The 24,997-nt window shown below is 39.9% G+C and overlaps 1 protein-coding gene across 2 annotated transcripts in view; it reads right to left on the bottom strand.

Moving 5' to 3' along the window:
- Window positions 1–24,997, bottom strand: part of RBFOX1 (RNA binding fox-1 homolog 1) — a 1,495,983-nt gene that overhangs the window by 1,057,003 nt on the left and 413,983 nt on the right. The window contains exon 1 of one of the 2 annotated variants that reach the window (XM_037029877.1): window positions 14,582–14,629. The exons of the other annotated variant lie outside the window; for it this stretch is intronic. The gene's annotated coding sequence lies outside the window, so the exon portion shown is untranslated. Of the gene's footprint in view, window positions 1–14,581; window positions 14,630–24,997 lie in introns of those variants that run through there. 2 annotated transcript variants of the gene reach the window in all.

The raw sequence follows: 24,997 nt of genomic DNA, 5'->3' as shown, positions 1-24,997 counted from the left end.
TCTCCACTTGACACATACCTTATAAAGAGTCAGTATTTTATTTATTTACTTATGTATATTTTAAAGATTTTATTTATTTATTTTTAGAGAGAGGGAAACATCAATGTGTGGTTGCCTCTCATAGCCCCACACTGAGGACCTGGCCCACAACCCAGGCATGTGCCCTGACTGGGAATTGAACCAGTGACCCTTTGGTTTGCAGGCTGGTGTTCAATCCACTGAGCTACACCATCCTCAGCTAAAGGGTCAGTATTTGAATCGAGAGATCAGATATAAGCTGTGCCAATGCTTTTACCATGCATGTTGCCCTGAACATAATTTAGAAAGGAATTGCCCCCATATCTTGGTTTTAGGAGAGAGGGAACTAGTAGATAGGGAAAATCCCATCTTTCCTCAATAGGACTCTGAAAATATTACCTATTTATTATAAATGTAATTTTTCTTAGGTTTACCAGGACTTAATACATAATAAATGTTCTGGCATAATGCATGAGCATACATTCATTGAGGTCCTAATATGAGCCAGGCACTGTGCTAGGAATTAATTACAAATTGTTCACCTGTTCACTGACTTTGTGAAGTTTATAATCTATCATTACAATATAATTGTTGAGATAAACACCTGCAGACAAAATCTATGAGTCTAAAATGGCCTGATTATAGAACAAATCCTCACATCCTTCTGAGGAGCTTGAATAACATAAATCATATTTAGGAGATAACTGGTCTTTCTTTTCTCTCATATATGCTTATTGTTTTTCCTCTACTAATTTGATCTGTTGATGCCTTGCTCTTCCTGAAAATATATATGTCTGCTTAAAAATCTCCCTAATTTCTTTAATTTCATTAATGTTATCTTTAGAGTAGCTAGCAGAAAATTGTCATCTTTTAACATAGCTATAGTTGAGACCTAGCGTCTTCTATATGACATTAATCCATTTATTAATAAGATTGAAAGCAAGCAATTAGTTTAAGGCATATTGTCACACTTGTTGATGGAAAACAAATTGGAAGTTGGTACAAAGGAGGGCTCTGGTGGTCACCCCACATGATTTAATTTGTCACAGCCCTCCTGAGTGTTGCTCGTCTGTCTTCACACCAACTTCTTTTGGCAAACTTCCATCTGGGGTTCAAGAAATCTCTGACAACTTTACTTACAGAGCTGAAAATGTCATGGATAACCGAAGAGCTTTTGATGCAACTTTGGAAGACTCCATGCTCCATGTGACAGTCCAATAGTCTGCCCAGTGTTGACCCACCTGCCCCAACTAATGTCACCATGAGAAGACCAGGTCTGGAAGTCACTGAACATGCTTCTCTTTCTCTAGCATCAATTATAAAACATAGTAGTCAAGCATGTTGTTTAGTCTGCCTGTGTTCAGATCCAGGGTCCACCAGGTGTGAGCTACAGGATTCTGAGTAAACTTCAGTCTAGAACTGCTTCCTCATCTGAAAATTGATGACAAGGAGCACCCCTGCCACATAAGATGCCTGGGAGGGTTAAATAAGAGAATGTCCAGTGCCTCTCTCAGTGCTTGTCAGATAACTCTACTCAGTGCATTTTAACTGTGATGTTTTCCCCCAAGGCATCAGAGCATTAGTTTAGAAGCACTTGCTGTGATTTTGTGAGCTCAGTTCAGCAAGGGGCAACGTGGTGTAGTGACACTTTTTGATAACAGGGCCTCAACTGATATGTTCAAGTGGGCTGCAAAATTGATTGCCATCTGATTGTTTCCCTGTTAGCAAGGCTATAGCCTGGCTATGAAAAGTGTGGCACTGAGAAGCAGCTCTAGCTGCTAAGAAANAACTCTACTCAGTGCATTTTAACTGTGATGTTTTCCCCCAAGGCATCAGAGCCTTAGTTTAGAAGCACTTGCTGTGATTTTGTGAGCTCAGTTCAGCAAGGGGCAACGTGGTGCAGTGACACTTTTTGATAACAGGGCCTCAACTGATATGTTCAAGTGGGCTGCAAAATTGATTGCCATCTGATTGTTTCCCTGTTAGCAAGGCTATAGCCTGGCTATGAAAAGTGTGGCACTGAGAAGCAGCTCTAGCTGCTAAGAAACAGTCTAGCTCTTTCAGCAGTACGCATGCCTAGCACACAGCAGGCTCCCAATTCACTTCCTCCATTGAGGCAGATGAGGATCAACAATCTGGTCTAAATCTACAAGACAGAAAGAAAAAAAGCACATGTAATTTACAAATGCCAATTTAGAAACACCAGTGCTGGGGGCCATGCCTTCTAAATTCCCCTGGTCAATTTCTACAAGACACTGCAGAGTAGCACATATCTTTCTTGTTAACATTTTATGGAATCTTTCCATAAACATACGCTTGTTCTTGTCGTCAACATTTTGTCCTGTCACTGCAACAGATGGCTTTACACTGGAGCATATGAAAATATTAAATACTTTATAAGACTGTGGAAATATGAAATGCCTTTGGAGGAATGAATCGCTCCATGAGTAATGTAAAGCATCCATGCGAGATTCTGTTAGAAACAGGTACCTTTAAATTGCTTTGTTGAATAGACAGGGTCACCATCAATTCCACATCTTCACGGAAGGGAGACAAATGATGAGGGGCTCGGCTTGCCACAAGACAGATTTGGGCCACGCGGAAGAGGCAGAACAGACTGCTGTTGAGAGCTGTGAGATACTGCAGTGTGGAACCAAGGGAGGGCTGTGAAATCTACTTCTTGGAGATCTGAAAGCCAGAAGAAGCCTCCATCTGTCTGAGATGGTCAAATGAAGTGAGCTTAAAGACAGAGCAGTGAATTGAAGGACAGTGATGGCAGCTAGCTGAATGGTCCTTATGTCTGATTCCATTTATTATTACTTTTGGGAGCCAGAGCGATTGCCATCTCAGCCAGCTGGGCAGGTACGACCAACAGATCCAGGTGAATGGGGTTCAGATCATTGAATAGTGGTGAAAATGAGGGGTTCAAGCCAGACTGCCTAACTGCCACTGGTTGTAGCATTTTGCCAAATTCCCTACACTTTTTTTTGGTCTGATTCTTCATCTACAAGTTGGAGTGATGGTAGTGTGTACATTGTAAGGCAGTTGGGAGGACAAATGAGTTAGCATACACAACAGGCTTGGAATATAGCCTGGCATATGCTGGATGCGACATAAATGCTGGCTAGTCTCTACATTTAGTACTATGTTTATGTAGAAATAAACATTAAGATGTGGGTAAGATTTTCTATTTTTCCTTTCATTGGTTTATGTCTCACCAGAATTGACTTCCAATGGGCACAACATATTAATGTTTTACATAATGTGCATTAGTCAAAATTGCCAAAGCCCACTCCTGGGCATTTATCCCAGAAGAGCAAAATGCCTGCTTACAAAAAAAAAAAAAAACCTTTACACAAATGTTCACAGCAGCTTTGTTTGTGATAGCCAAAAACAGCCCAGATGTCCTTCAACAGGTGAATGGTTAAACAAACTGTGGTACATACCACTTACCAAGAAATATTACTTTGTTAAAAATGAAAAAAAAATGGTCCAGGCCACTGTCACTCAGTTGGCTGGAGTGTTGTTTCATAAACCAAAAGGTTGAGGGTTCAATCCCTGGTCAGGGCACGTAAAGGAGGCAACCTATCGGTTTTCTCTTTCATGTTAATATTTCTCTCTCTCTCCCTCTCACTCTCTCCCCTGCCACTTCCTCTCTTTCTAAAATAAATGAAAAAATGTCCTCAGGTGAGGATTTTATTTTTTTAATTATCATTTATTCTATTAACAGTTATCCCAATTTTCCTCCCTTTGCCCTCCTTCGTCCAACCCACTCCTCACTCCCACAGTCCATCTCCATACCACTGTCCACATCCATGGGTCACTCATACATGTTCTTTGACTAATCCCTTCCCCTTTTTTCCTCCATTCCCCCTCCACCCTTTCCTCTGGCAGCTATCAGTCTGTTCCCTGTCGGGTGAGGATTTTTTAAAAAAGGAAAAATTATTGATATCAGTAATAACTCCAGGTAAATATAATAAGTCATGTACAAACAATTTAATACTGCATTATTCCACTTATACAATATTTTGAACAACAGGATTTTATAAATGAAAGACAGATTAATGTTTGACAGAGTTTAGGGATGCAGTGGGTGATGGTGAGTGGAGGGATCCTTGTAATGAAAGTGCTCAGTACCTTACCTGTGGTGGTAAATTCATGAACCTACATGCACGGTAAAGTTCTCTAGGACTAAATATATATGTGCAAGTGAGTGCTAGTCAATATGGGGAAATCTAAATAAGTCTGGTGGGTTGTAGCAATGTTAATATCCTGGATGTGATGTGATACTATGGTTTTGTAAAATATTACTACTAGGGGAAATTGAGTAAAGTGTACAGGAGTCTCTCTGTTTTCTTTTTTTATTGATTGATTTTGAGAGAGAGAGACATATCAGTTTGTTGTTCCACTTACTTATGTGTTCATTGGTTTATTCTTGAATGTGCCCTGACCAGAGATTGAACCTGCAACTTTGGTATATGGGGATGATGCTCTAACTAAATGGGCTACTTGGCCAGAGCTCTCTCTGCATTCTTTATTATGACTACATGCCACCTTACATCTACAATCTCCTTAACAGAAGTTTTTATTATAAACACTGCCAAAGCCTAAATAAAGGTAAGGAAACAATGTTTTTCAATCCATATAAGTGACAGACCAATGTGCTCCCTGCTTATTAAGAGCCACCCTGAATCTCTAGACACACTGTGAAACTATTTAATAAGTATAAACATTTTTTCTACATAATGATACCTAAACTACACTGACTAGTTCTAGGTTTTGTGTGTTCCGTTGCTACATTTCAAGGAACTGAGATCTGCCGACCAAAGCACACCAGTTTCTGAAGCAATCTGAACAGCACCAGCCTCTCTCTGAAGTGTTTTATTATTCTGAGACGGACCCACTGAATCTCCCAAGGTATGAAGTTTGGTTCGAGATAAAAATATTTTATCTGCTCTTACAGCAAATTGAAAGGCTATATAAAGGGTTTTGTTATTGCAGTGTTTTCATAAATATATAGTAAACATCCTTCACAGTGGGAAATGCAGCCCAAAATACAATTTTCCTATACAGCCATTCACGTGGCTTGCACAGGAAGATGAAATGACCCGGAGATGAATAAAAAAAATAATAGTATACAACTTTTAGCAGCCCACAGTCCCTGACAGGCACGCACAGCTAGGAGGATAAGGATCATGATTTGCAGTGCCTCCGATGAATGACAAGTGTCTGCAGCATCCAGAGAGTTTCAGTTTCCTCTGTGGCCAAACCATTACAGTTAACACTTGGCTTCATCATTTTCAGAAATTGCCAACAGTCATCCATGCCATTTCAGAGCACATACCTACCCCCAAAGCTTAGCACATAATTTCAAATCAAACAACTTTTAGGATTCTTTTTTATTATTCCTTTAAGTCCCTCTTAAGCACATTTTCAAAGCAATTTGGGTTGCCTGCATCTAACACACAAGATCTATGCTGATATCAAAGCTTATTCATGTCAGCTTGGGGTGATGGGCTGATCACAGTTTGTAGGAAAAATAGAAGTGCTTTTTTTTTAAACAAAATATTTTTTATTATCTAAGTAGAGCCTGTGTGTTGAAAATAAACATGATTAGAGGTATAATCCTTTTTTAACAGCTTCTCTGAAGAATAATTGGCATACAACATAACCGTACATGTTTAATGTGTATAATTTGATGAGTTTGGACATAGGCATCCACCCATGATACTACTACCACAATCAAGGTAATAAACACATCCATCACGTCCAAAAGTTTTCTTGTGTCCCTTTTGTGTGTATGTGTGTATGTTAAGAACACTTAACATGAGACCTATCCTCCTAATGATGTTTAAGGGCATAAGATCACGCTTAACGATAGGGACTGTGTTGTACAGCAGACATCTAGAGCTCATCCATCTCACATAATCTTAAGAGCAAAGCTTCCATCTGTCCCTGCTCCCTTCCCAGTCACACTCCTTAGTAACTAGGAAGGTAACATTCCCTTTGTTGTCTTTTGCAGCTTCACCGTGTATATAAGATATTCACATTGGTATGCGTGTTTGCTAACAATGTTTTCTGAATGCCTTTCTGAAATTTTAACTCTTGATCACTTACAACACTTCAGGCATCATCTCAGTTGATGCAGACCCACCTCGTTCCTTGAGTGCTTCTTGGCATTCAATCCCCTGTTATTAGGCAGTTAGTTTGGTCTACTTTTTTCTCCCAATGTACACTGTGCTGCAGTCAACTTGTATTTGTGCAACCTTGAGCAATTACATAAATTCTAGAGGTGAAAAAGATATGCATTTTTAAAATTACAATTTCCAAACTGTCTTCCACAATAGAATGTATCATTCCACACTTTCTCCAACAGTGTACAAAATGCCTATTTCCCCAAATATATTGTTTTTCAATGTGACATATGAAACATTTATATATACAGACTGAACATTCACATGTATACAAATATATACACACATATATACACATATATGTATATATGACCATATTTTCACATATTTGCTGGTATTTGCTTTTTTCTGCAAACTATATGCATGCTTCCTTCTGTATCATTAGTCAGTCTATCCGTCCACCTGTCCATCCATCCATTTATTTATCTATCCATATATTCAGCCAAGATTGTAAGAAGGTGAATGCTAATGGGAGGACCACAGGGATTTCCTAGGACTAAACAAATTTGATCTATCTCCAATTCATTTTTCCAATGTTAGAAGAAAGATTCTAGGGACTTTGAGTTAAACAGAAAGAGATACAAAGTCATAAAGTTTCAAATTTGATTACCAATCTTTCTACTCACTAGTTGTTCGCAACCCTAGAAAGGCCACCTCAACTTGCGAAAATCTCAAGTTTCCTGTCCATGAAAAATGTGCATAATACGAACTATACGAACATCTACATTATAGGGCTTCTGGGAGAATTCAATTTAATCATTTGTATCCAGATATTAGCACACTGCAAACACTCAACAGTATCAGTAGTGATGATAATGAAACATAATTCTATATATTGAACAATTAGCTACTGCATTACAACAAAACCTGGGGTTTTTTTTCTATCAGCGGCAGAAGTTGAAGCCTAAACCACTGACAACACTGATGTAAACTACATTTTTAGCTCCCTGAGCAAATTTTATAATAAGAACTCAGCAGAAGCCCATTTCCCCTTGTAGAATACACTTTTTAATGATACACAAAATTTATCATTGGCTGTCTTTATTTTAAAAGCCAGATTCACATTAAATGTGAAAATGTTAGAAACCAATTCCATTGGATATGGAATTTAAATGGCTATTTTAAATCTAATTTCTTATTTTTTTCCTTTAGCCAATTAAGCAATATACATGTATTTCTGCACTGTAGACTAATAGACGAAACATACAAAACTTATCAGATGGTCTATGATATCACTGTTAACAGAAATCTAAACAACAAAACAAACAAGCAAGCAAAATGTAACCAAAGACACTGAAATACAGAACGGGCTGACAGGGTCCAGAGAGGAGAGGGGAGAGAATCACAGGGGAAAAGGGGAAGGACTCACATGAACAAGTATAAAGGACACATGGACAATAACTAAGGTGGGGGGTGGAAATGGGAGGGAGGTGGGGAGCACTGGGGGGGCAGGGCTGGGAATACAAGACAGAAAACTGTACTTGAACAAGAATTAAATTTAAAAAAACTTATCAGATGGTCATAGCTATGTGAGTTCATTCCCATTTATTCACCATTGAACAACAAATTCTGGTTTAATTTTAAACCATTTCCTGAACCAACACTCAGAATAGGTACTCCACAAAAGCCAATTTGATGAACTGTATTAAGAAAAGAAACTTGACAATAATGGATCCAGCATCAGTCTTTTGACAGTTCTAAAATGGGACTCACTCCTTGCTTTCTTTGTGCAAATGTGCGTTCATTGGGACTGAAATATACAGAAAAAGCTATAATTATGTCCACTTTCAGCTCAGTTCCTGCACTGTTCTGGGGTTAGGGGATGGTAGGTCAAGAGCCCCTTTTTATGCCTTTGACATTGCTGGGCAGCGAGACCAAAGTTGTCCAATAGGCATGACCCTTCCCCTCTCACATAAAAACCATCTGTGCCTTGCCTGTCCATTCTGTGGTTCTGAATCTTCAAGTTTTGGAGGATAATGCACAGGGAGCTATGTACTGACACATAAGTAATGTATACCTGAGTCAGAAGGCTGAGGAGGCAGTTGGCATGGAATTGACATCTGCCCCGTTGGTGCTTTTCCTGGGCACAACCTCCTCTTTCTCAAAACAAGATATTTCCTTTTCAAGTACAAACCCATCATAACCTTAATACAAAATTTTTAATATAGATTCTTTAATCCATTTATTCATTTACTCAATTGAAATTTACTGAGGTAGTCCACTCCCATCTTGGTTTTCTCTTGAACAAGCATGTATACATGTTTCACGGCAGACTTGCAAGCTCTCTTCTTCTAATGCAGAACAAAGTGTCAAACTGGCACTTCTATTTAAAAATCTGTGCAAGTTTGTTTTTCTCTTCATAGGCTTTACTACATGCTGGAAACTCAACAGAGAACAAGCCAGGCATGGTCCCTCCCATAGTCTAAATGAGGGAAGATAAGCAGATTGGCTTTAGCAAGATCAAGCTGGCCATCAATATGTCCACATGCACCATATTCTACTTGGTATGGACCACACTGGGCTTCCTAGGAAATTCTAAAGGTGCCAGAAAACCAAAGAATTAAGTTTCTTGATGATCCCTTAAGGGATCCAGCTGGGTAATTTCTCTCTAGTTTTCCAATACCACAGTTAGTAGGGAATAAAACAGAGCTCATCCATCTTGCAATTATGCCCTTCTGAATACTATTGTTTTCCTTTGGTCGTTTCTCTTGTTGAAAGTGATTGCGTAAAGAGGATTCACAAGTCCTTCTGACCCTGGTCCAGTGCACTTTAAACATAGTTAAATAGTGAGAAATAAAACTGTGGGCATTATCATTTGCTCTAATTCAAAAAGGATTAAGGCACTGGTCTTGATCAACCAGCCCAAAATGAAACTAAAAATGTCTTTTGTTTCAAAACTCAAGTGAAGAATTGCATAAATTGTTATGCTTCTGTGCATTTAGAAACTCAATTTACTAAAGAGCATGGCAACGTGGTTAGGAGCACAGACTGTGGAGTTTAAATCCCAGCTCTGCCACTCAGAAACTGTGTGGCCTTAGGCAAATAAGTCAACTTATCTGGGCCATGGTTTTCTCCTCTGTAGAAAGTGAATAATAACAACACAAACCCCCAGACTTGCTTTAAGGATTAAATGAATTAATATTTCAAAGCATTTACAACCATGTGAAACACTGTCTAAGTGTTTATTAAGTAAATAAGCAAATAAAACTATATGCCAAACCCTTAAAGATACGGATAAAATAATGGAGTTTGTATACTGAAGAGGAAGAAGAAATGTTCTTACAATGACAGTCCCATGACTCATTTAGTGATGTTTTTCATCCCTCTTTTATTGACATCAGTACCTTAGAAAGAAATTTTGTTTTCCAGAACTTATGAGAGGTAACACTAAGTAAATCAAAGAAAAGTAGGCACTTAAACCACAATGATCAATGCCGTATTTATAAGGAAAGATGCCAAAGTAGGCAGCTGTCCAATTTTGAAGGCATTGTAACAAAATACACACTTTCTGATTTTGTATCACGATCCTATTCACAGTATCCAAGTGGAGATTAAAAAAATTAATAACTGAAATTCATGTACCTCATCCACTATCTTGAAAAGTCAGACCATGTATATATTAGTCAGAACCACTGACATCCATAGGGCAGAATTTCTCCACCTCAGCACTACTAGCATGATGGGATGGGTAATTCTTTGTTGTTTGGGGGTAGAAGGCTGTCTTCACATCCCAGAATATTTAGCAGTATTTGTGGTCTCTGCCCAATAGATGCTAGGAACACATCCTGCCCAAAGGTGACAACCAAATGTGTTGCTAAATCTTGTCCCTGGAGAAGAAGGAAGTGATAGAAGTGCTCCCAGTTGAGAACCACTGGCTTAGGGCATCTGTTGAACCCCAATTTTGTGTCTTTTTAAATTCAGATGAGTACAGTTCAGTCCTAGCTTCATTTACCAGAATCAGAAAAAATCTGGAGTCTAATTGCTTATCCTAATAAAAAAAAAAAACTTGAAGATTACTTCCTTGTCTCTAAATTGTACCTACCTATCAGAATAGTGGTAAGAACCGGAGAAACTGCGGCAAAGGTCCAGTCCAATGCCCAATACAGAGGCAGCAAATGTCCAGGCAGCATATTGTAATTCCTATTACTGTTGAGGTGATCACAACAAAACCTTCATCATCCTCACCATTATAACAAATATAGGAGGCCTTTATTTATACATGCAAATAATTATAATAGCTACAACTGGTATTTTCATCTCGTTAGTAAACAAGCAACTGATTTCCTCATGAGTAGAGATTTCAATTAAACAACAAAGAAATACATCACTGGTCACGTAGCAGATGCAGATGCAGAATTATCATGAAAAGAAAAGGAAATGCTGGCAGCAGCCTTCCTAATATATGTTCCTTAAGGGGTCCTCTTTTTCCAGCAAACATCAGGCACACAGGCCACCAGGACTCACGTGGTTGTGGCTGTGTTTCAGCATTGGATTGAAAGTGTGTGGGCGACTGTACTGAGGAACAGGCTCCCTGATGATCTGCGTCTGTGCATGCACGCTCTTTGTGTGATCAAGGTCCATCAAACCAGTCTAGAAAATTTAACCAACTGACCAACAGCTGCAGGGAATTCAGTGCAGCTGGTCGTGACTACTAATTTCTTTGAAAGTGATAAGGCCCAGTGTAAAGAACAATGAGCTTTGGCTAATTAGATAAACAGGAATCCAGAATTCCAGACTCCATGCCAGTAGACATAGAGAAAAAGTAACAAATATGCCCACCATTATGTAAGAAAAAAATATGTCATCCTGGATCATGGATGCACTGTCTCTGCTACAATTATATCACTGGCCCCCGTGACACTGGGATTAGCTGAACAATTGTTCACCACCGATTAATGTGAGGGCACTAACAACTGCTCTTCTTGCTCTTCCTTTAAACCCAACGGAAATAATTTCATGAGAGCTTGCAAATACAAAATCGTGTTAAGAACATCCAATTGATCCTATTTACCTTCCCTACATCAAAGCCTTCAGACTTCATAAGCAACTGTGAAATGGGGGCCTTCTGATACCCTATAGGTTATGCACACACCTAACCAGAAAGAACACTTTGAAATTTTACGGAGCAGGAAAAATTGGAAGTGTATTAATCTAGGCAGTGAAATTGGGCTTTTTGTCATTTTTAATTGCTTGAATTCGTAACCTAGTTTTGCTGAATCAAAAACGAGTCTCTATAGCTGACATAAGCTGTTTCAGCTTTTGGGGCACACAAAACACCCCCCCCACACACACACACATACAACTTTTCATATAAACGTCATATCTATCAATAGAAAACACTCCTGAAAACTGTTTGACACATTCTTGTTATTGAATAATTAATTATAAAGCTTTCCAAGTCAAGTAGTATGAGTTAAAAGCTGACTTTTATTTCTGTTAGTGACATGCAAACAGAGAGGGCAGCATGAATATCTAATTGCCAGGACTGCTATTCTGTTATATATAATTTAATTCAAATAAATTAAAATGCATAATTAAAAATTCCCCATGCCCTTATTTGCTCCTGTTTACTATTTCTAATAATACACGCAAACACCCCACTCTGCATGAAGATGAAGGAAAAGAAACAGAAGGACAAAATGCGCACCCAGGAATTTATACAAAGATCTCATGTACCACCACATCTTGAAGTTTCCTGATGTACATCAAAATAAAGTCTAAAGTGCAAAAATCTTTAAGAGTCCATGCTTTTTCTCCCTGTTTATTTTTATTTTTATTCTCCCTGTTACAAAATCAACACAAGATGAGGACTAAAATCTCATCAACTGAGTTTTGTTTTAATGCCTTTAGAATTACTTTCAAAGAACTTACTCCAACCCCCCCATGATACCTTTGAAACTAATACACATAAATTTTAAAACTAGCTAAAAATTAAACATAAAAGTTTAATTAATAATAATAAAGTTATATTATTATTTCATAAATGTTTTTCTTTTAGACCACATTCCATTTCTCAGGTACTGCAACTTTGCTCAAAACATAATATAGAAGTATAAATTTAGACAGAAAACAGGACAAAATTTATATTCCACTGGACATTGCAATGGTTATTTAGCTTGAGATTGAGCCATCTAACCAGATTCTCTGTAATCAGACAGAAAACAGTCAGGAATATGTTTTCTGAGTTTCATATAATATTCTCAAAATATGACCATATTCTCAAAATCTCAAAATTCTCATATTCTCAAAATTCTAAAACTATAATTTAGAGGAAGGCAATTGTTGCTAAAAGCCCTTTATCTGAAATCTACTCCAACTTTTGTGTCATACTCATGGGGAGAGAAAAAAATTGAAAAAAAGGAATAAACTGCTTTTATGATTCTTAAATAAACTGGCCCATAAGTCAAAGTGTATGGTTATACCTACTGAGTCCAAGTAAATACAGATTAAAATGAATTCCAAGTCTAAAATTAAGGCAGGTAACTGAGAAAAAAAACTTTGCAATACAAGGTTATAGTAGACAAATGTAAAAATATGCTTAGCCCAATAAAGTTATAACAGGCCAAGTGCACTGTTGTAAAAGCCAGTCAGTTGGTGATAACAGAGAAAAGATTCAGCTCTTTTCATGTAGTAAATGCACTCTCCAAGAGTCTATTTGCTTGGTTAAAATGAAATGAAAAGTTTAAATATTCACTTCTTAAAATAATAGTTGTGTACAGTGGATTGCCTGATATTAATCATCTCTTGTACATGAACAGAGACTATCAAAGAGAAAAAAATCACATTCCAATTATCAGGCTGCAAAACATTTGTTAAAATAAAAATGTAGTCAAAGATATTGGAAAAGCTTTCTGCTCCAGGTACAAGAATAAAGACAGAAGAAAGGAAATATAGGTGGGTGGGAGAGGAAGAGGGTGAGAGAGAAGAAAAGAAAGAAGGGAAGAAAGAGAGAAAGAAGGGAGGGAGGGAGAAGAGAAAAGGAGGACTAGAGGAAACCTTCCCCCACAGGTAATACTTCCTCCACTCTTCAGAGAAGCAATTTTCTCTTCATAATCTGTGAGTATTCTAATACAGAGGAATCATTGGCCTGTGTGGGGAGTGTGAGTGGGCAGATAAGAGTTGAAAAATCTTGCTTCTTGTATGAAAATCAGGAATGCAACCCGCATCCCCTATAAATGCTAGTGATAAACAGCTGTCACTGATTGAGTTTAGTTTACTTACTTGAAGAACAACCCTCTTCGAACTTAATCACAGCAAACCATAAAGGTAAGTCACTTCATTTCATAGACACATTTATACTCCTGCCCTTTGGATTTCCAAAGATACGTATTGATCCTAAACCAAACAATTTGCCACCCAGCTACCCAGATAAAGAGGATTACACAATCATTTTGACTGCCTCTATTACAAACTGCATTCATTTCTGTGGGACCAAAATTAAACCCTATGATAAACAACGAGTAAATTATGAGCTATCGAAAGATGTGCAGAAAGTGACTCTTTTTAGCATGTAGTTTAATGAACATTTTATTAAGATGATTTTACCAACAAAACTTTTGAATTCAGAATTCCCCTTGAGCCCCTATTAAGTGTGTGTGGGGGCGGGCACAGCTCTTTTGTCGACAGAACTACACAAAACCACCAATTTCACTGTAATCTGACAATAATGGCTAGAAAGATAGCCTGAGACTGAGTCTTCTAGGTGGTTCTTCTAGGCTGATAAAGGTCGGTTTCAACACTTTGCATATTTTTAAAATGCTTGCCAGTTAATCTCGTCACTTTGGAAGGCAAAGCACACCCCCCCCCATTTGATCTCTCAAAGGGGGCAACTGTTGTGTCATTTAATAAAATGGCCAAGAGCATATTTCTCAAGTCAAAACATCTTCAGTATTGTTCATTTCAGATCTCTTCTTTGAGAACCAGGAAAAGCAGAGGGGAGAGAGTACACCAGCGCAATTAGCACGGTAGACATGTTTACACAAACATGCATATTCACACACGCACACGCACGGCCCACCGGAACGGGGAGCCTGCCAACTTTCCAAATAAATGCACGGTCCATCTGGCCAGTGGTTTCATCAACCTCCCATTTAAAGAACCGCGCACCTTTGCAAAGCCCTTGCCTAGCCTACTGGGACTTTCACGCCTTTTCTTATAAACGCTTATTCATCTCTGAAAATAAAGTTAAACGGAGTCAATGAGCATGGGCAACGAAGTTCTCCATGAACTTCTAGCCGGTAAAGAAAATCGATTCATCTCCGGGCACCCCGGTTACTCCAAACGCGCCTTCCCAGGCACTCAGCGCCCCTGGGTGCGCCCTGGCGAGCCCTGCGCCCAGCCTGCACGGTCCCCAGGGTGGCCTTACGTACCGTGGCTCATTCACGCGCTGTGGACGCAGCCACAGCCTTCCATCGCGGCTCCGCTGTTCCCGGATTCCATCCGCCGGCAGGTCCCTATTTTAATCAGCAGCCGCCACCCTCCCTGCGTGCACGTTGGACAGCGGCTGGCGGCGGCTCCTCTGCCACAGGCAGCCAAAAATGTCAATTTGCACACTCCTCCCCTCTGTCGCCCGCCCCCGGCCCCGTCCCTCTTCCACCCCCTCCCGTGAGTCAGTGGGCTTCAGGAAGCCTCTGCAGAAGCCGCCTGCTCTCCTTCCCTCCCTCTTCTCCCTCTCTGTCTCTCCTTCCCTGACAGCGTTTAGAGCCTTCTCTCGCCTTACCTGAAGGGCATCTCCCACGACTGCAATTAGCTGCCAAGATTTCATTGTCGGCTGCAAAGTGCCTCCTGTTTCCTCCCCGGGAGAACACTGGAGAAGTCCGAGGCAACAGCGCACGGCCCCCACGTGCTAGCAATGTAAATGACTCCAGTCAGCCGAGTGCGCGGCGCTGCGCTTGCCCTGGCTGCCTGGCAGCCTGACACTGTCTCCAGCAGGTGCAGAACGTGCGGGGAAAGCGAGCGAGCGAGCAGCCCAAGCAAGGAGGCAATCAACGCGGAGACTCACACAAAGGGAGGCCACCGAGGTGGCAGGAAAGCTGCAGAGAGCCCCAGCCCAGCTTCCCTGGCCGCCTCTGCTCCCGCGCCAAAAACACTCGCCAAATAGGACGCCCAATGTTTTTGCAAAGTCTTGCAGCCCCGAGAAGGCAGTGGATGCCCAGGCTCCGTGGGTCTCACCTCCAGGCTCCTTCAAACAAGCTCATGCAAAGCACGGAGCTGGCAGCGCTCGCTCTCTCTCGCTCTCTCTCGCTCTCTCTCTCCCTCCCTCCCTCTCTCTCTCTCTCCTGCACGTGTCCCTTCCCCTGTTCTTTCGAGCATTAAATATGTACCACATGACAGAATAGGGCACCTTGCACGGTCCTCCGAGCTCACACTTGACAACCAATTTTAACTCACGAGCAGTGAAATGTCTAAAGGCAGGATATAAGCACTTCCAATTACTTATACTACTCCTGCATTATTCAAAATGTCCATGGGACGGTATTTATGACTTCCAACATGCTACTACTTCACATATAAACACTAGTAAAGGATGGAAATTCCATCACGCCCTTCCCCCAATGCTGCTGACACGATTTCCTCAATGTTTCCTCTGAGAAGAGGTTGTACTTTTTCTAGTAAAGCGTAGTGATCTCATATTGTCTTGGATATGATGTACTGAATGAGAATGGTAGAAAGTCTAAACCTGCTTTGGCGAGGAAAATATCTACCGTGCCCTGCTGAACTTTAGGATCACCTTTGAAAATCTATTTACCTTGAAGAATGATGACATCAAAGTAAATTTCCCAGGTTTTTTTGGTTTTTTTTTTTTTGTTTGTTTGTTTGTTTTTAGTGGTAATGAGTAGTACAAGGTCCTAGGTATTCCCAGTCTAGGTGCTGTTTGCTCAGATACTAAGTATTTGATTGGCTGGGGAAGTGAATCTTTTGGAAGTAGAAAAATCAGTTTTTCTTTTTTCCTTACAGTCACAACTAAAAACTATATGCACTAAGATGGCCTTGCTTCTTCAAGCACTTATGGATTGAATGGGAGGGATCTCCACGTGGAAGAAAATTTCATATGTGGGTAGACACACTATGTTTGATTAACAGTGAAAGATTCATGGGCTTCCTGTGTCACTTCTCAGATGCTTTATTTTTGTTAAAGAATTTGTGTGCAACTGATTATTATTTTATGTATCAGTAAGCAAATTGTAAAATGCTAATAAATCTTTCAGATATCTGTTTTCATATTTATTATAGCTTCACATCTAGAGGCAATATTTTCAAGGTTTGTTTTTTTGTTTTGTTTTTTGTTTTGGAACATGCCAAGTCCTTACATAACCATAATCCATCTCTGTCACACCAGTAACAAAATGAGTTTTGTGTTTTCCATCCTATGCATTAAAGATACATTAAGGTTGTTTTTAAATATACGTTAATATAGTGTTTCAATTGTTCCTTGCAGGGTTTAGAAAAAAGTTTCTGTGTTTTTGTCTACTTGCCTTTCTTGGGGACAGTGGCATTTAAGGGGTGCTAAGGTAATGTTAGATGAAACTTCCTTTCACAGTGACAACCCAGTGTGCTTCCTCATCATTTTAACAGCTAAGGTTTAGCATAGGCACACATCATCTGGTCAGGGCTTGCACTGGCTTTGTGGAAAATGGCAAAAGGTTTCTAGATTTTGGCATAACCAGATGGGCCTCCAGACTTTTTGCTCAACCAGAACCCTATGTAATTAAAGAGAAACACATACATAAAGTGTTATTTTACTTTATATGCCAATAGAGATGGGCATTCTCAGTGGAATAATTTCATTAAAAATCAGTACACAAAAGCAAGGTTATTTAAGTTAAGGATGGCGAAGGTGGGGGGTGGAGAGATAGCAAACCCTAATTACAACCCCATTTGTCCTCCTGTTCCCTGGCACATATGGCCATTTAATCACAGAGTGTGACAACCTTGGCAGATGTTGCCAAACCTGGTTATTGATATAAATTGCTATTCTCATGTGTAAGTGCCCCAGCAAAGAGTTAAAACAATGTCTGTACTCACCCAAAGGGAAATAAAGGTCCACACTAGCATCTGTGGCAACAAGACTAGATGATACAGAGCTAAGGTTGTTTCCTTGTTCCCTCTCTGTGAGGAAGACAGCAATGGATGAAACCCCCAAACCAAGAATCAGAGAGTCTTCCCATGGGAATGCAAAGTGGTACTGTCATTCCGAACACTGATTTACTGAAATATACGAAAGTGGAATATGTGAACACCCCATAACCAAGCAGTTCTAATGTTCACCCAACAAATATTTGCACAAGCTATATTTAGGGATACAACGGCACCACTGCTTTTATTTTTTTAAGATTTAATTTTTTTTTAGAGAGATCGGAAGGGAAAGAGAAAGAGGGGGAGAGAAACATGTGCAAGATAAACATCCATCTGTTGCCCTTTATACACCCCCAACTGGGGACCTGGCCTGCAACCCAGGCATGTGCCCTGATTGGGAATTGAACCGGTAACCTTTTGGTTTGAACCAGCTCTCAATCCACTGAGCCACACCAGCCAAAGCTTTTTTAATTTTTAAACCACTGCTTTTACTAGGAAAGAAACAACAAAGTAAATTTCTATCAGCATAAAAATACGATATATCCTTTGTGGAGTACTATGTAGCAGTGAAGAAATTGATTAAGGCTACATGTGACTAATCTATTAAAATAGATGTATATAGAGAAAAAGCTATCTATACAAACTACAGAGTACAACTATATATACATATTTTTTCGGTAAAAATTCTGCTGAGTTAAAAACACAAGTTTTAAATGATTCACGTACTATGATACTATGTACCAAAGAAAATGCACAAATGGAACTTCCGCCAAGATGGAGGCATAGGTGGAAACACTGTGCCTTCTCCCACAACCAAGTTTGAATACAACAAAGATTTGGAGAAACAAAGACACAACCAAAGGACAGAAAATTGAATTATACGGAAGTCCGACTACATCTAACCGTTCAACGGGACGGTAAGAGGGGCGGAGCCAGCAGCGAGCAGGGTCGGGCAGGACAGGGCCCCCGACCCAGGCGCGCAGGCAGACGGGAACCAGTTGGGGTGCGGGGCAGACCGCGGGCGCATATTCGCGCACAGTGAGACAGACCACGCAGGCCCCAGGGGGCGAGGGCTGACGGCGGTGGCACACTCGCGTGCAGTGGGAAGAAACGCGTGGGCCCGGTGACGGCAGCAACTGCAGCACCAGTGAGGGCCGTGGCAGAAGGCGGCAGAGGACAAGACGCCATAGTCCCTCCTTGACCCCACCCCCACATACAACGTCACAACCCAGCGACTTCGTTGCCCTGTTCTAGTGAACACTTTAGGGCTCTGATCCTGCTATGGAACAGGCACAAACAGCCCGAAAGATGGCGCGAGAAGAACTCAAAGTCCCAGAGCCAATAACTCTAAGCGACCAAGAAATTGCCAGCCTGTCAGAAGCACAATTCAGGACACTATTTATCAGGATGCTCACAGAACTGGTAGATTATAGTCACAAATTAGAGGAACAAAGTCACAAATTAGAGGAACTTATGAAGGCTAAACTAATTGAAATGAAGGGAGATGCACAGGAAACCAATAGTGATGGAAAGGAAACTGGGACTCAAATCAATGGAATGGACCAGAAGGAAGAACAAAACATCCCACCAGAAAGGAATGAAGAAATGAGAATTCAAAAAAATGAGGAGAGGCTTAGGAACCTCCAGGACATCTTTAAACGTTCCAACATCCGGATTATAGGGGTACCAGAAGGGGGAAAGAAACAGCCACGAGTGGAAAACGTATTTGAACAAATAATAAAGGAGAACTTCCCCAGTCTGGCAAAGGAAATAGACTTCCAGGAAATCCAGGAAGCTCAGAGAGTGCCAAAGAAGTTGGACCCAAGAAGGAACACACCAAGGCACATCATAATTACATTAGCCAAGACTAAAATGAAGGAGAGAATCCTAGAAGCAGCAAGGGATAAGGGGACAGTCACCTACAAAGGAGTACCCATCAGACTGTCAGCGGATTTCTCAAAAGAGACCTTACAGGCAAGAAGGGGCTGGAAAGAAGTATTCCAAGTCATGAAATCCAAAGACCTACAGCCAAGATTGCTTTATCCAGCAAAACTTTCATTTAGAATGGAAGGACAGATAAAGTGCTTCTCAGATAAGGTCAAGTTCAAGGAGTTCATCATCACCAAGCCCTTATTATATGAAATGCTAAAGGGACTTATATAAGAAAAAGAAGATGAAAAATATGAACAGTGAAAGGACAGCAAACACACAGTTATTAACAACCACACCTAAAACAAAAGCAAACCAAGAGGACAGCTAGATCAGGAGTGGAACCATAGAAATGAAGAACACATGGAGGGTTAGAAATAGGGGGGTGGGAGGGGGAGAAGGGGGGAGAAGGCACAGAAAATAGCATAGATGGTAGGTAAAAAATAGATAGGGGGGAGGGCGAGAATAGTGGGGGAAATATAGAATCCAAAGACCTTGAGACACGTGGTTATAAACTAAGGGGGGAGAATGGTGGGGGAGGGAGGGTGCGGGTGGAGGGGAATGAAGGGGGGGAATAGAACAACTGTAATGGTATAATCAATAAAATATATTTAAAAAAAAAGAAAATGCACAAATGAAATAATATGAGAGATTTTTTTGTAGATAAACACGCATTTGTGGATGCATAGGAAATAATCCAGAAAGGAGGTTGGCCAAATTCAGTAGTTATTTGTCTTATACAGCCCACTAATTGAAAATGTCTTTTATATTCTAAGTGATTAACAAACATAAAAAGAAGGGGAATATTTTATGATACATTAAAATGTAGAATATTCAAATTTCACTGTCCACAAGTGCAGTTTTGTTGGAATGTAACTAAGTTTCATTTGATTACACATTGCCAGCAACCGCTTTTGCTCAGCTGCAGAACTGAGTAAAGAACACAGAGACCAAACGGCCCACAAAGCCCAAAATATTTGTTACCTGGCCCTTGACAGAAGTTCCTCAATCTCTGGTCTAGAAGAATGGGCCCTAAATTCTTATGTGTTCTAGCTAGGGAAAGGGGAGGAGACTGGGGCTAATGGTAGAGAGTGAGAGGGTTCTAGCTCCCTTTTAAGAGACTTTATATATTCGTTTTATATTTTTATAAAAGTTAATATGTGTGTTTTATATACACACCACCTGTAAATACATGAGGTCTATCCAGAAGAAGTCCAACCATTGTTAATATAATGAGAATGGTTTGTGTGACATCAGTGTATCCTGGCAGCCAAGGGGAGTGGACTGGAATGTGCATGTGTGAACAATGATAACTTCACTGTACTGGTCAGTGAGGGCAGTACATGCCATTGAGTGAGCATGTGTACTGTGTGGCCATCACATTCAACATGACTGAGCAAGTAAAGCAATGAATCTGCATCAAATTTTGTGTTAAGCTTGGACATTCCTTTAAGGAAACTATCCAGATGATTCTGAAGGCTGAAACTATGGGCAACTTGGTAGCTTTACCACGACAACATCATGTCTCATGCAGACTTTTTGGGTGAAACATCAAATCATCCACATGACTCAGCTCTCCCCTGTAGCCCACATTTGGTGCCCTGTGACTTCTGGCTTTTCCCAAACTAATATCACCTTTGAAATGGATGAGTTTCAAGACCATTGATGAGATTCAGGAAATATAACAGGGCAAGTGATGGTGACTAGGAGAACTGTGTGAGGTCCCAAGGTGCCTACTTTGAAGAGGACTGAGGTGTCATTGTCCTATGTACAATATTTTTTGTATTTTGTATTTTCTTCAATAAATGTCTGTCATACTATGTGGATGAATACTTTCTGGACAGACCCCATATATACATATGTACACTTATACATGTAAACACCTACATATAAATAACATCAAATAAAATTTGTATATATAAAACCATTAAAATACACACACATAATATATTTATATATATACACAAATACTATACACACATATGGGTTGTTTTGACAGTAAAGAGAACATGTTTACCAATTTTTAAATGTGTGGGGGGGTATATAGATACACATACCTGGAAGAAATTATTTAAAATAGGCAGTTCTCAGTGGTAGAAATATGGGTGCTTATTATTTTCTTCTTTGCTATTTTAGGCATTTGCCAATTTTCCAGTTGTAAATATAGGGAGGAAGTGGAACCCCCTGGCCATGGGAGGGATGACAACTGCCACGCTGCTGACAGCATTCTCCTCACCAGGAGTTCTCCCTTTTCTCTTCAAATACTGAGTGATAGGACTTTCAAAAAAATCAAGGTTTGGCTTACACTCACCTAACATTTCTGGAAAACTCCAGTATCTAATTGCTTCTTCACAGGAAAAAAAAATTGCTAAGCCTCAGTGCACTAAAGATTTTTATGAAAATCAATCTTATCCTTGAAGTAAAATGTGACATAGATTACCCTTTCTGTTAGAAGTTATGGTAATGACCTACTGAGATATGCCTCACAATGCAGTAATATTGCTTCTTTACCAGTTTGAAAATATTTTCTCATAGAAAAGCACAACGCAGGTTCTGTCTGAAAAAATAAAGTAAAATTACATAGCAACCATACTGGTGCTTTGTAGGATTAGAACAGTGGGATCTAATGATTTTCATTGTCCTGACATCTAATAATCCAGTTGCATCAGGAAAAGTGAGCTTAATGAAGCATATTGAGATGGGAGAGCATACGATTTATGATGGACTTATTGTGCTTATATTCCAAAATGGACCCCATTAGCTCAACATTGGTTGCTGGCAAATGACCACATTTCCTAACAGGCAAATGCATGAATTACCTGGGCATATTTTAGAAGTGTGCTCTAAAAAATGGTTCACCTTACAACTTTAAAGTAGGGCCAGGTGAATGACATTCTTTAATGAGGTTTAGCAGACTTTTTTGAGCAAGAAACAGAATTATTGCATTTGAACATCCATTCTACCTCTTCCATTATACACATAATTTAGCATGTACACATAACCTTTTCCTTGAGGTGGCATGTATCAAGCACACTGCTGAGAGAAATGTTTCTTTGTTTATAATTAAATAGCATTGCAACAAATAAGTATTACTTTTCATTCTTGTTTCTCTATGTTAAATAACATTGAAGTGAATATCCTTGCCCATAATGTCATGAGCTTGTCTCTGTTATCTCAAGGTAAATATCTGAAAGCACAACTGGTAAATCAAAATGTGTGCACCACTTTTAGGACTTTAGACCAAAGGAATCAGAATACTGGAATATTACACTAACCATTTTGAGTAGCAGTATAAAAGAGAACCCATCCCACCCTGGGAACACTGCACCTAACTAGGTCCTCTTTCAATAACCTTCTCCATGGCTCTGGTACCTCTTCCATCCACCTGTCCCAATTGGGCTACCACCCAATTGCAGGCTAAATTAGCATTAAAAAGCTCAAACTTAGAAAACAAAGGTGGTAATGGGGAGCAATTTAAATCTAAGCTTATTTAACCTAAGTGGCTAGTGGCTGTCCATTTTGTCTTAATTGCGTTTTAAACTAAAATCAATGTTAAATTACCTGAACAACAGTTTCTGCACAAACTGCAAACTGAAAATTCTTTAAGTGCCTCCTCAAAAGCCTTTGGCTCTTCTTTGGCTGATTGACAGGACAAGAGTCTCTTTCTTCTTCACAGTGGTCCAGCTTTGGGTTATGGAATAGGATTCAAGGGTGGACACTCCTGAAAACAGCCATCATGTCAGCTCTGATGAGTTGCTCCTTGACATGTAGTGTTCAAAATGAAATCTCCATAATGGCAGTTGGATAATAGCCTTCCTTCCTTCTTTCCTTCCTCTCTCCCTCCCTTGCTTCCTCCCTTCCTTCCTTCCTTCCCGTCAACAATGAAAGCCCGACTATAAAAATGAAAAACATCCAGACCATATAGAAAAATAAAGCTCTGGCCTATGATCCCTAGCAACCAGCCTAGAAAACCAGTGTGCTATCCATAAATCAGACTTTTAGAAAGTCAGACCACTTCTGACTTCTATCTCTAGCAATCAGTTCAGGAAGCCAAACACAAATCTGTGTAACACTTGGCTCAAAAATTTCCACAACTTGATTAGTAATGGACAGATTCTATAATTTTTGTCCCCATTTCCAACTGAGAAAACACTTCTCTAATTTTATGCCCATTTCCAACTTAGAAACAATAAGAGAAAGTTAAATGTACCCTGTAACCAGTCACATAAAAGGTCCTGCTTCTATTTAGTCCACCTAAAGCCTCAGCCCAAAAGAATCCAATCAGGGCATCTCCCAAAACTCCCCTTTTCCCTCCTATAAAGTTTCTCACTCTTCTGCCCAACTTTGAGCCTCTTCCAAAACACAAGTGATGGTGGTTGATGCCTTAGCTATAGCAAGCTCTCAATAAACAGCATTTGCTTGTTCTCATTTAGTTGGTCTTTGCTTATTTCTACAATGGTTATTTTCAATACTGTGTTTGGTAAACAAGATATACAAAACCCTGGCCCTCGTGGAGCTTATGTTATATAGTGGGGAAGGCAGACAAAAACAGGATGACAGATTTTAGTAGTTGCTACCTAGGAAACAAACTTTACCATGATGTGGGAGAATGGGGATGGGTGCCATAAATAAGAATCTTGGGTTTTTAGGATTTATTATTGCATAATTCAGCTTCCTGCCTTTGTTTCATTCAAATACTACTGAGTACATGCCATCTGGTTTGCACTGTGCAGCTACAAAAGGCAGATATACTCTGTCAGCAAAAAGCTTCAGAGGTTGATATATGTTCTCTAATAACCAGAACACAAGTAGACAAGTAGGTAGGGCCAGAAATGAGATTCAGGTTGAGAGCTGTGAGAGCTAAGGAACAGGAGGGAAATTTTACTTCCAGATATTACATTGTGTCCTGGGACCCTGGAGCAGAAGATTGGGTGGATAGTGGTGGATCAGAACAATGCTACTCCAAAATACAGCATGATGGCTTATTGTTAAGCTGAAAGGGTTTGAAAAACAGCAAGTGCAAGAGAGCTCTCTGACTTACCCTTCCCCATAAAACAGGTCATAAGTGCTCACATGAGAAGTGCTCTCTATACAGTAAAAGAGTATTCTTTTCTCTGGAGATGGAGGGACACCAAGAGGAATCCAAATACACAGGCCTTTAAGTTGCTCTGGTTCACTATCCTTAGATCATAGCTCTTTTTCCTACTGTGTTTTTCCACGACTTTCCACTTTTCATCCAACCTACTATGAAATGCTGAGGCTTAACTTCTTCTTTGGGTCTTCATTTTCTGATAAATGCTCCCATGTCACAACATCTAACATTAAATGTGTATATTCCTCTCTTGTTAATCTGTCTTTTGCCAGTACAATTTATAGTTCCCCAGTTGGAGAAACTAAGATAAGTGGAGGACAGGATATTTACTCCCCTACAGTAGGGAGAGATCCATTCTGTGCAGTATCACTGGTATTTCTCTATGTGACACCAACATGGACATTGTAAAGATGGAATAGTTTTGCTTGGAGATGTCCCTAAATGGTCATTCTGTCTTCATGAGAATAACCTTTTCTTTGGATTGCCTAAATAGAAAATTGGACAAACAGTTTGGAGAATAAAATAGTCATAAAAGACATGACAGATCACTCTTTCCCCAAGTCCCCTTGTTCTGTTGGTGTTAGCTGTCTGTCACCTCGTAGGAGTGATATAACAGGACTCCTAATTCCAATAACTTGATTTGGTCTGGGCCTATGACAGGATGTGAGTAGAAATCTCACATGTTTGA

This window comes from Sturnira hondurensis, unplaced genomic scaffold, assembly GCF_014824575.4.
Source record: "Sturnira hondurensis isolate 20B ecotype Veracruz unplaced genomic scaffold, ASM1482457v3 Scaffold0020579, whole genome shotgun sequence".
NCBI lineage: Eukaryota > Metazoa > Chordata > Mammalia > Chiroptera > Phyllostomidae > Sturnira > Sturnira hondurensis.
The sequence above is the reverse complement of the archived record's forward strand: the minus strand, read 5'-3'. Positions and strand labels throughout refer to the sequence as shown.